This window comes from Gekko japonicus, unplaced genomic scaffold, assembly GCF_001447785.1.
Source record: "Gekko japonicus isolate JY-2015 unplaced genomic scaffold, Gekko_japonicus_V1.1 scaffold139, whole genome shotgun sequence".
In the NCBI taxonomy this organism is placed as follows: domain Eukaryota; kingdom Metazoa; phylum Chordata; class Lepidosauria; order Squamata; family Gekkonidae; genus Gekko; species Gekko japonicus.
Genome location: NW_015164186.1, coordinates 383,904 through 396,210, shown reverse-complemented (window position 1 = coordinate 396,210; position 12,307 = coordinate 383,904). Strand labels below are relative to the sequence as shown.

At 51.7% G+C, this 12,307-nt stretch overlaps 1 protein-coding gene across 2 annotated transcripts in view; it reads left to right on the top strand.

Annotated features, from left to right (window-relative positions):
• The first annotated feature begins 2,165 nt into the window (after positions 1–2,165).
• ANKRD39 (ankyrin repeat domain 39) overlaps positions 2,166–12,307 on the top strand; it is a 27,157-nt gene continuing 17,015 nt past the window's right edge. The window contains exon 1 of one of the 2 annotated variants that reach the window (XM_015408178.1): positions 2,166–2,193. The gene's annotated coding sequence lies outside the window, so the exon portion shown is untranslated. The remainder of the gene's footprint in view (positions 2,194–12,307) is intronic. The other variant, XM_015408179.1, reaches the window with a different exon arrangement.

Below are 12,307 nucleotides of genomic sequence, written 5' to 3'. Positions count from 1 at the left end.
CTACCGCTTTGATCAGCAACTGGATGACTGCCAGGTAAAAGTATTTGCCAGCTGCATGCCTCACCTGGAAACAGGAACCAGCCTCCCTCCCTGCCTTTCCACGGTGCTCTGTGTGGTTGGTTTTCCTGACCGCTGGCTCACCCTTGGGCTAAGCTGCAATTGGAGGTTTCTGGCTGTGCTGAAGTCAGGGCCTTGAACTGCTAACTGAGAGGGGAGCCAGACACTGACATGAGGGCATCCTGCCTCTCAGCCGCTAGTCAGGAGCCTTAATTAAACGAGGGGAAACTCTGAAATTATAGGTCTCCAGGCCATGTCTGGCCAGAGATGCCTGCTACTTTGGGGTCAAAGAAGGGTCTTTTGTAGCATATGGCTGAATTCAGAATATGCCAGGTAACAATACTGGACCAGAGGTTTTCTCAGACTGTGCTTATGGGGGACCCCAGGGATTCACTGGAATCTTAACTGGGGGGGGGGTGTCTCGATGAAACCAGGAATGGCTGACAAGCTTGTCTGCTGAGACAGATTTCCTCCTCTTAAAACATGGAGCTACAGAAGTGTATGGGACACATTCTATGTTGACAACTCCCAGGCCTGACATGTCTGGCTGCTACCATGCAAACACTGAGTGCGCCACAGAATGTGACCCAGAATCCTTCACGCTGTGTAAGTGTTCTGTGGCTCATACACAGGGAATCTTGACAGACAAGGTTTCCAGTGGGGAGAAAGCTTGAACTATGCTCTTCTTAGCCTTGAGGTGCACCATTTGGGGGGGGGGGTTCAATACTATATTTTTTTAACCCTACATATTGCTACATTCCTGGAGCAGCACTCACTCTGGTGGCTTTTTATTTGCCCTAGTTTTGCTTTTCTCTCTCCCCTTCTCTTTCTCTGCCAGTCTTGCTCCTCCTCCTTTCTTTTTTCTCCTGTTCCAAAATGTGTTTCTGGCACCCCTTTAACTCAGGTCACAACCCTGCTGTCAGTCATGGCTCCAAGACCAATGGTCTAGAATAGATTGATGGCTTTCAGCCTTCCTTTTCTCTCGCTCTTTCTCTCTCCAGGGTTTTTACCCTGACTGCAGATGTGCAGTGCCTAATAACAGGTGGTCACTTTATATTTCTCTTGCTCGCCACACCCTATGTGCTTTGTTTTCTCTGTATCTCTGCTTCTTTCCTTAGAATCAGAGATGTGTGTGGGGGGAAGAGTTAAAAAGGGGAAAAAGGTAGCAGGAGGTATTCCTTCCTGGTACGACCTTCCTTAGGCAGCTGGGACTAATTTGTGGTTCAGGACCAGAGTTGCTATGTCTTGATTGTTAGGGTGGCCAACAACCTGGAGAAAACATGTCCTGCCACTTTACTTGGTGTGGTCTTCAAATTTGTTGGGAACCTTAGGTGGGGCCAAGGGAATGAAGCAAGGGAATGAAGCTCTAGGGTAAGGCTGGGCCAGTTTGCATGGAGCCTTGGAAGACTGTGGCAGGTTTCGTGTGGAGGAGGGTGCAACCATAGTGTAATGGATTAGGATCTGGGAGACCTGAATTCAGATCCCTTCTTGGCCATGGAGGTTCCTCGATGAACTTGGGTCAGTCAAAACTCAACCTAACCTACCTTACAGCGTTGTTGTGAGGATAAAATAGAGAACGGGATAATGCTGTTAGCTGCTTTGGGTCGCCATTGGAAAGAAAGTGGGGTATAAATGAAAAATAACATTCTACAAGAAGAATGCTCAAGACAGCTTTTGATGATATAATAACAGAAACACAGAATAAAAGTCTAAAACTTTTAAAATAACGTCTGCTTTCATCTTTATCCTAAATGCAGAGATTGGAAATACATCCTGCACATGCTCAGAAGCTAGACAGACAAGAAGAAAAATAAGAGCTATTAAAGAAAAGAAACTGGGGAGTAAATGAACGCATTATTAGAAGAGATGATGAACAATTCTCATAAACAGTGCGTGATACCAGCAAAGATCTCATGGAGCTAACAAAGCCCCGTCCTTCGCTCGTCTATCCAATTCTTTTAACTCAGCCAGAAACGTATATTTCTTAGTTCTCGCCACCCTCTAGCGGAGCCTTGCCGACACTGCACCCAAAACAACTATAGCCCTGCCCCTCCACTCTTCTAGCAACGGTATTGGTTTCCTTTCTCTTTCCCGCCCCTCTGATTGGGCTGCCGGTATGTCGATGTAAACTGAGAGGTAAGATGGCGGCGGTAAAGGTCTGGGGATTGTATCGTTTTTGGTCTCTTTTTCTGGACGCGCGGAATCTTCTGTATGTTCTCCTTATAGAGTAGGGCGGGTTTTCTGGTTGTTCGCAGGGAACTTTAGTGTCTGTAGGACTCCAGAGCAAGTGAAGTCTTGCATTAGGGTGCATTTTGAAGTCTGGTTTTTTTCCGACGCCCACCCCACCCTGATGGAGAGCGTCGCTAACATTTTTTCCCAGATAGAATTCCTGCGCCTTTAGCTGGGATGTACTAAAAGGAAGGACAGGATTGCCCATTAGAAACAATGGGAGAGGCTTGAAGGCCCATTGGAAATAATAGGAGATGGGAATGCCAATTGACTTCCATGGACTCCATTGAAATACATTACAGTACAAGTAGAGTTGCAATAAAAATGTGGAATGGATTTTCTATTAGGGTCTCTGTGCCCAAATACACTACTCTGGGGATGGAATGAGAGACCACGGAGTGAAATGACAGCCCCAGGGTGGAGCAGGAGTGTTCTGGAACTGGAATGACAGGCCGCAGAGTGGTATGACGGCCTCTGGGTGTAGCAGGAGGGTTCTGGGGCTGGAATGAGAGACCACGGAGTGGAATGACAGCCCCTGGGTGTGTAACACCAGTGAGAGACCACGGATTCGAACCACAGCCCCAGGGTGGAGCAGGAGTGTTCTGGAACTGGAATGACAGGCCGCAGAGTGGTATGACGGCCTCTGGGTGAGCCGGGAAAGATTCCCTGGCCTCCCTCAGCCCCGGGGCTGCACCCTTTAACTCCGTATGCCCAATGGCGCCCCTCGCAGCCGCGAGGGGTTTTTCCTCATCCCCCAGGCCTGGGAAGTGGCCCTTTAAATCACTACGGTCACCGGTCAGCCAGGAAAGGTTCCCAGGCCTCTCTCAGCCCCAGGGCCGCGCCCTTTGACACCTTGTGCCCAACGGTGCCTTGCCGCGAGGGGGACAGCCACGAGGGGTTCTTCCTCATCCCCCAGGCCTGGGAAGGGGCCCTTTAAATCTCTACGGCCGACGGCACCGGTCGCCCGTCATTCGGGAAAGGTTCTCCGGCCTCCCTCAGCCCCGGGGCCGCGCCCTTTGACTCCTTGTGCCCAATGGCGCCCCGAGCGGCTGTCCCCCAAGTGGCCTTTAGCTTGGAGAAACGACGGCTGAGGGGTGACATGATCGAGGTTTGTAAGATTATGTATGGCACAGAGCAGGCAGAGAAAGAAGTCCTTTCTCACAAGACAAGACCTTGTGGGCACTCCATGAAATTGCTGAGCAGTCGGGTTACCCAAAGAGTGATGAACACATGGAACTCACTGCCACAGGAGGTGGCGGTGTCTACAAGCATGGATGGCTTCAAGAGGGAATTAGATAAGCATATGGAGCAGAGGTCCATCGGTGGCTATTAGCCACAAGGTATAGATAGGGACTGTATGCTCTGTATTTTTGGTGCTGGGGGGGGTCAATAGTGGGAGGGCTCCTAGTGTCCTGACCCCACTGCTGGACCCACTGATGGCACCTGGTATTTTTGGCCACTGTGTGACATAGAGTGTTGGACTAGATGGGCCATTGGCCTGATTGGCTTCTCTTATGTTCTTATGTTCTTCACTACCCAGAGGAGTCTCAGAGCGGCTCACAAACTCCTTCCCCTTCCCCTCCCCACAACAGACACCCTGTGAGGTGGGTGGGGCTGAGAGCTCTTTCCAGGACTGCTCATGAGGGAACAGCTCTGAGAGAACTTGTGACTGACCCAAGGTTATCCCAGCAGCTGCATGTGGAGGAGCGGGGGGGGGGAATAAAACCCAGTTCTCCCAGATCAGAGTCCGTGCTCCTAACCACTATGCCAAACTGACTCATGAAACTATAGGTGTCGAACCCATTTGTTACAAGGGCTAGATCTGATATGAATGTCGCTTTGTCAGGCCGGGCCACAGGAGTCAAAAAATGTAATTCCAGGTACCGGAGATGTAAACTTTATGCAGGACACGGGCAAACCCAATTGACAATATTATTTTTACTCAAAATACAAACAAAAGCAATTGATTCCTAGCAATGAAAACAAGTGATTTACTGGGGAACCCACAAAGATGGCAGTAAATGTATTTAATCATATGCCAGACTAGTTTTTTCCCCAAGGGATACCATAAAAGAGGAGAGAATATCTTACATTTCCATACAAATTAGTTACCTTGTGTACAGATAGCACTTTTAGGAGACAAGTCATCTTCCTTGCAATTAAATATGGTAATTATTCAGCACCCCCTCCCCAAAATCCCAGTCTCATCAGCCAAGCAGGGCTACGATCTGTCTCTCACTCTTGTTTGGTGTAGGAGCATGGATTCTAACCTGGGAGAACCGGGTTTGCTTTCCAACTCTTCCACATGCACCTGCCTGGTGTCACCTTGGGTCAGTCACAAGTTCTTTCCGAGCTGTTCTGTCAAGAGCAGTTCTCGAAAGAGCTCTCTCAGCCCCAACTACCTCACAGGCAGTGTCCCCTCTAAGCTGAGTGTGAGCCAGCTCACAGTTTTTTAGCCTCCGGCTCACACAGTTTTGTCTTAGCTCAGGGAGGATGGCTCTGGAGCAAACTAATTTATGCAGCAGCCAAATTGCTCGCTCACAACTTTAATGCCAGGAGCTCACAAGGTAGAATTTTTGCTCACAAGACTCCACAGCTTGGAGGGAGCATTGCTCACAGGGTGTCTGTTGTGGGGAAGGGAAGGGAAAGGGATTGTAAGCCACTAGGAGACTCCTTTGGGTAGTGAAAGACAGGATATAAATCCAATCTCCTCCTCCTCCTCCTCCTCCTCCTCCTCTTCTTCTTCTTCTTAGTCTTCTTCTGCCATCCTACCTCTGAGGATCTTGAGGAGACATACTGGACTCCCCCCTCCATTGCCCCCCCTCCCCACCAGCAACAACCCTGTGAGGTGGGACAGGCTGAGCGACCAGCCCTGGGTGCCTCAGACAAGAGGGTCCTGGATCGGGGAGGGGGGTCTGAACCTCATTCTTCCAGATCCCCCCAGCCCAAGGTGGGGCGAGGAGGGAGGATACTGTCCCCCATGCTCCCTGACATTCACTCTACCTCCGGGCTCGTGGGCACTCAATGAAATTGCTGAGCAGGGTTAGAACTGGTAAAAGGAAGTCCTTCTTCACCCAAAGAATGATTAACACATGGAATTCACTGTCACAGGAGGTGGCGGCGGCTACAAGCATGGACGGCTTCAGGAGGGAATTAGATAAGCATATGGAGCAGAGGTCCATCAGTGGCTATTAGCCACAAGGTGTAGATAGGAGCTCTCCGTCTGGGGCAAGGGATGCTTTGTCTTCTTGGTGCTTGGGGGAGGGCAACAGTGGGAGGGCTTCTATGTCCTGGCCCCACTGCTGGACCTCCTGCTGGCACCTGGTATTTTTGGCCACTGTGTGACGCAGAGTGTTGGACTGGATGGGCCACTGGCCTGATCCAACATTGGCTTCTCTCATGTTCTTATGTTCTTATGGCTCTATTTTCTATGTTCTTATATTCTTATGGCTCTATTTTCTCCCTTTCTCACAATACAAGAACTCGTGGGCACTCAATGAAATTGCTGAGTGGTTGGGTTAGAACGGATAAAAGGAAGTACTTCTTCACCCAAAGAGTGATTAACACATGGAATTCACTGCCACAGGAAATGGTGACGGCTACAAGCATGGACGGCTTCAGGAGGGAATTAGATAAGCATATGGAGCAGAAGTCCATCAGTGGCTATTAGCCACAAGGTATAGATAGGGGCTCTGGGGCAAGTGATGCTCTGTCTTCTTGGTGCTTGGGGGGGTCAACAGTGGGAGGACTTCTAATGTTGTGGCCCCACTGGTGGACCTCCTGATGGCACCTGGTATTTCTGGCCACTGTGTGACACAGAGTGTTGGACTGGATGGGCCACTGGCCTGATCCAACATTGACGTCTCTTATGTTCTTATGGCTCTGTGGCTGCAGCTTTTCCCCCTTTGCTCCTCCATTGCCTTCCGAAGCCTGGCTGTTTCCCCCCCTCAGAGCGACACACACAAGACAGCCCAGTTGACTCCCAAACCACGTGTTGTATTTATTCACTGGAAACGTATTTAGCATGATGTTACCCGTTCTGAGCCTCTCCCCCCCCCAGCAGGCCTCTTCCCTCTGTTGGCAAACCGCTGCTCTGCACGCCCACTCTCACCAACCCCCCTCTTGGTCGCCACTTGAAAAAATGTGAAGCTGGTTGATGGCCGCTTGGCAGTGCCCCCCCCCCCCAGTCCCCCATAGTGGCTTCGCCAATCCTCGCTGAATTGTGGTCAGAGGAGGCGGAGGGGAAAACACACCACACCCCCTCTTTCTCTGCCTTTGCTTCCATTCCCCCCACACTATTGTAACTTAGTCTCTTAGCCCCACCCTCTAGCCCGGGGGTGTCAAACATGTGGCCCGGGGGCTGCATCTAGCCCCCAGAGGGCTTCTATCAGGCCCGCAGTGGAACTGGCTGTCTTCTGCTTCTTCTTCTTCCAGTTCTGCTGCTAATGCTGCGTCATCGTAGGTTTGCAGCTTACAGATACACACCTGAATAGCATCCTCAGGATTGCAACAGCACAGACATTTTGCTGCAATACTTCAGAGCAAGAGGTGTCAGTTATCAGACACTGTTAAATAAACAAAATATTGCAAGAGTGCTTATGTTTTAAGCATGTTTTTATTTTAAGTAAAAAAAAACCCTTTCTGTTTGTGTCCTTTATAAAGTTTATATCTTTGCTATCTGGCATTACATTTTATGACACACATGGCCCGGCCCAACAAGGTCTCATTTATGTCAGATCCGGCCCTCATAACAAATGAGTTCGACACCCCTGCTCTAGCTATTTCCTTTCTATTTCTAGTTGGGCTAGGATGTTTTCAGAGAGGTGGCTTGATATTGCCTGCCTCTGCGTCCCAGCCCTGGTATTCTTTGGAGGTCGCCCTTCCAAGGACTTGCCAGGGTCGGCCCTGCTTAGCTTCCGAGATCGGGTTTGCCTGGGCTACCCAGGTCAGGGCTCCATTTCCTTTCTGTTTCTTGACAGCTTCCACCACACACACACCTCACTGTGTGCCCCCTTGCCTGAGTAGCCTCCTGCCTTCCCTCCCTTGCACCATTGGCCAGGTAAGAGCCTTGGATGGGCCTGTTCCAGCCCACAAGCCTTATGTCTGACACCCCTATGATAGAGGTTTACAAAATTATGCCTGGGATAGAGAAGGTAGAGACAGAAGTATTTCCCTCCCTTTCTCACAAGACAAGAATTCATGGGCACTCCCATGAAATTCATGAGCAGTAGGCTTAGAATGGATAAAAGGAGTGAACACATGGAATTCACTGCCGCAGGAAGTGGTGGAGGGTATAAGTATACACAGCTTCAAGAAGGGATTAGATAAACATACTTAGCAGAGGTCTATCAGTGGCTATTAGCCACAAGTGGCTCAAGTGATTAAGATGCTGAACTGCAGACCGAAAGGTCAGCAGTTCGAGACTCAAGTGCTGCATGACGGAGTGAGCTCCCGTCTCTGGCCGCGGCTCCTGCCAACGGGGGGCAAGAGTGGGAGGGCTTTTGGAGTTCTGGCCCTGCTGGTGGACCTCCTGATGGCCCCTGGGTTTTGGCCACTGTGTGACACAGAGCGTTGGACTGGATGGGCCATTGGCCCAATCCAACATTGGCGTCTCTTATGTTCTTATTTGCAAGAGGAATCCTCTCCACCCCTGAGGGATCTCACCACACCATCCTTGCACAGAGAGGCGCAGGAAGTGTGGGACCCTTTCCCTCTGTGCATGTGCACCAGCAGCAGGCCCTTCCCAAAACCAATAAACCATGACCGCTGGGCAGCAGCCTCAAGACTTAGCAGGCATGGCTGAAGGAACTTGGGGTGGCACAGGGAGGTGGGCATTGATATGCCACGGGGGTTCGGCTCACTCGTGGCCATTGAGGGTGTAGGAGGTGACAGGCATTGACTCCTGCTGGCTGGGTCCACATGGAGCCACCCTGGCTCAGACCCATCTGACGGCAAAGCAGAAGGAATGAGCGCACAATGTTTAGGGGCAAACAAATATCTTGGGAGCATCTTTGCAGGGCACTTCAGAACAGGGCGATCCAAGAGATTCTGGAGCCCTGGGTGAAAGTAAATTTTATTTATTTTTTAATTTATACCCTGCCATCCCCGTCAAGGCAGGCCCTGCCAAGAATGGAACTCCCTCCACACCCCTTTCAATCTAGGGATGCCAGCCTCCCACTGCCCCTAGCCCTCCCCCACAGTGTGGGGCCCCAGACAGTTGTCCGGGCTGCCCCATAGGTAAGACCGCCCCTGCTTAGCAAGCAAGTCTGGAGAGCTGGGGGAGGAAGATAAGAACATCAGAAGAGCCCTGCTGGGTCAGACCAGTGAGGGTCCATCTAGTCCAGCATCCTGTCCCACACAGTGGCCAGCCAATTCCTCTGGAGGGCCAACAACAGGGCAGAGGGGCCGAGGCTTTCATGAGAACATCATAAGAGCCCTCCTGGATCAGGCCAATGGTCCATCCAGTCCAGCATCCTATCCCACAGAGGAGCCAACCAGTTCTTCTGGAGGGCCGCAGGGCAGAGAGGCCGAGGCCTTCCCGAGAAGAATATCAGAAGAGCCCTGCTGGATCAGACCAGTGAGGGTCCATCTAGTCCGCCATCCTGTCTTCCCACAGGGGCCAACCAGTTCCTCTGGAGGCCAACAACAGGTCAGAGAGGCCAAGGCCTTCCCCCGATAAGAACCTCAGAAGAGCCCTGCTACATCAGACCAGTGAGGGTGCATCTAGTCCAGCATCCTGTCTCCCACAGTGGCCAACCAGTTCTTCTGGAGGGCCAACAACAGGGCAGAGAGACCGAGGCTTTCAGGAGAACATGATAAGAGCCCTCCTGGATCAGGCTAACGGTCCATCTAGTCTAGCCTCCTGTCTCACACAGGGCCAACCAGTTCCTCCAGAGGGCAAACAACAGGACATAGATAGAGGGCCATGGAGAGAAGGAGAAGATGGGGCCAGAAAGAAACTTGAGAGGGAGGACAAAACTCTAATATTGTTGGAGGGTTCGCCAACCTTAAGTACAGGGGTGTCAAACTTGCGGCCCTGGGGACCGGATCAGGCCCCCGGAGGGCTTCTATCAGACCCGCAGTGGCACTGGCTGTCTTCTGCTTCTTCTTCCAGTTCTGTTGCTGTGTCATTGTAGATTTGCAGCTTACAGATACACACCTGAACAGCATACTCAAGATGGCAACAGCACAGACATTTTGAAGCAGTAATTCAGAGCAAGAGGTGTCAGTTATCAGACACTGTTAAATAAAATATTAGGTGAAGGTAAAGGTTTCCCTTGCTCGAAAGCCAGTCGAATCCAACTCTAGGGATGAGGTGCTCATCTCCGTTTCCAAGCCGAAGAGCCAGCGCTGTCCGAAGACATTTCTGTGGCCATATGGCCAGCATGACTAGACACCAGTTGCAAGAGTGTTAGTGTTCTAATTGAGGCAAGAGGTTCCTGGTTCCTTGGACAACTCCAAGAATGAGCAATCCAGGGCCAACATGGATCCCGAGCAGTCCTCACTTGACCTACGGCCAAGGAAATGCCGCCTGTTCCATTTGGGCCTTGTTTGGGCAGAGAACAGACACTTTGGGTTAGTTTTCAGGCCCCAGCCTTAGACAACAGTCAAGGTGATGGAGGCCACAAAGCTCTCAAGCTCTTTCAGCTCTTGTGGGAGAGATCCTCCTCGCAGGGCATTGGAAGTTGAGCGGGGCCACTTGCCATCTCATTCAGTTCTGCTGACCTAAAGAAGAAGAGGAAGAGGAAGAAGAAGAGATTGGATTTATACCCCGCCCTTCACTACCCGAAGGAGTCTCAGTGTGGCTTATGATCTCCCTTCCCCTCCCCACAACAGACATCCTGTGTGAGGTAGGTGGGGCTGAGAGAGCTCTTTCGAGGACTGCTCCTGAGAGAACAGCTCTGAAAGAACTTGTAACTGACCCAAGGTCGCACCAGCAGCTGTATGTGGAGGAATGGGGAACCAAAGCCAGTTCTCCCAGATGCTTCTTAGCACTACAACACCAAACTGGCCCTTGAGCAGAGAGTGCCTTCTCCAAGCCTTGCTCAGCCAAAGATGGGCAGAGACCAGTTCCCTTATTTTTAAAAAATGGCAGCTTTGGAGGGTAGGCTCTGTAGCACTGTGCCCCTCTCAGGTCCCTCTTCCCAAACCCTGCCCCTCCAGGATCCACCCCCCCAAACCTCCAGGAATTTCCCAACCCACAGTTGGCAACCCGTAGCCCCAAAGCCCCTAATGTCTGTTAATGATTGGCCTAGCAGCCTTAATGCTCCAAGCCCAGAACACACAGCTCCTGTCAAAAGCGCCGACAAAGGTCTGGCTTTTCATGCCTCCCAGTCACTTTTGAGCAAAAGCTCTGCTCTTCCTTGAAAGGGCACCTTCCTGTCTCAAAACGGGATAGTTTTAACTGAGACTTTCTAGAGCTAGGGATAAAAGATCCTCAGTCTTTCGGGATATCTGTCTTTCTGAAGATGCCAGCTGGGAAGGCACCCCCTGCAGCAAGAGCTGGTTCTGAAGCCATCACAGATGTCTAGAAGGTCTGCAGAAATCTCCCATCGCACCCACCATTTCCCCGGCCACAGTCACAGCACAGGCATTCGGGCAATGTTAGGGTCCCATTGGGGGATCCTGTTCTGCCCAGTCTGAATACCCTCCCCCTCATTCACCCAAGGCTGGATGCAGGGAATGTGTCTCCAACCAGGCCAGGCTGGAAGGCTGCAGGTGCTTAGCTAAGTATCAGGAGGGTGGGCCCTCACTTCCCCCAGAGCTCAGAGATGCAAATGGGCAGTCTCCTCTTTCAGGGCTTTCTGGGGATCTTCAGCTGAAGTTCTGCTGTGTCCTGGTTTCTCTCCCCATGCACAGGCGGGGGCAGGGTCTTGGCAGGCCTTTTCCTGAGACACTCTCCAAGTCAGGCAGGGAAGGAAGGTTCTCCAGCTGCAGAACGGCCAGAAGATGCAGGGATGGTCACGCAGTCCGACCTGCATCTATCTGTCGAAGAACACTTTCACCCCACCCCATCCTCCAAGGAGAGCAGGGTGATAGACATCATTCTCCCTTCCTTCGTTTGATCCTCACAACAAACCCATGAGGTAGGCTAGGACACGGGAAAGAGGGACTCCCGCAAAGATACTCAACAAATGTCATGTCATGGCCGAATGCGGATTTGAACCCAGATCAATTTGGCTACTGCATGAATTAGTTTGCTCTGGAGCCCTCCTTCCTGAGCTAAGACAAAAATGTGTGAGCCGGGCCAGGGATCAGCCCTTTAAATGTCTAAGGAGGGAAGCGAGAGGGCTGGGGGGGCGGGTCTTCAGGGCGGGTCTTTAGGCGCTCCCGAGAGGCAGACCTCGCTGGAGTTCGCCTGCTTCTCTCCTGTCTTGCAGGGGTTCTTGGCCTGCCTGGTAGCCCCTTTCTCAAAGGTAAGGGGAGACCCAGATACCATTCCTCACATTTTGTGCTTCTTTTGCCCCACAATTTCTCTCCAAAGGCCTCAAAACCCATGTCCTGTTGTCCAAGTTCTGGCCAGGGGGCCTCCAACTTCCCCTGATCTCTGCACTTCTGATGTCCTGTTATGGCTCATGGGGAGTGGGGTGGATTGTCCTCCAGAGACACCAGCAGCATCTCTGGTCTGGCTGTATTTGCTCGCCACAAAGCTGGTCCTCTGCCACAGGTCAGGCTTGCAACCTGAAGGAATGGGGCTCTGGTTGTCAGCCTCCAGCTGAGGCCTGGAGATCTCCTGGGGTTAGTATTGATGTGTCCAGACTACAGAGGTCAGTTCCCCTGAGGGTGGCCAGGTCCTCCCAGCAACCAGTGGGGGACAGGGGATGGAATTGCCAGCTCCAGGTTGGGAAAGTCTTGCAGATTTGGGGACGGGTGGGGGCCTCAGTGGGGTGCAATGCCATAGAGTCCGCCCCTCCCCCAAAGCATCCATTTTCTGCAGGGGAAACAGATCTCTGTCACTTGTAGATGAGCTGTCATTTTGGCCGATCCCCAGGTCCCACCTGGGGGTTGGCATCCCTTGTTC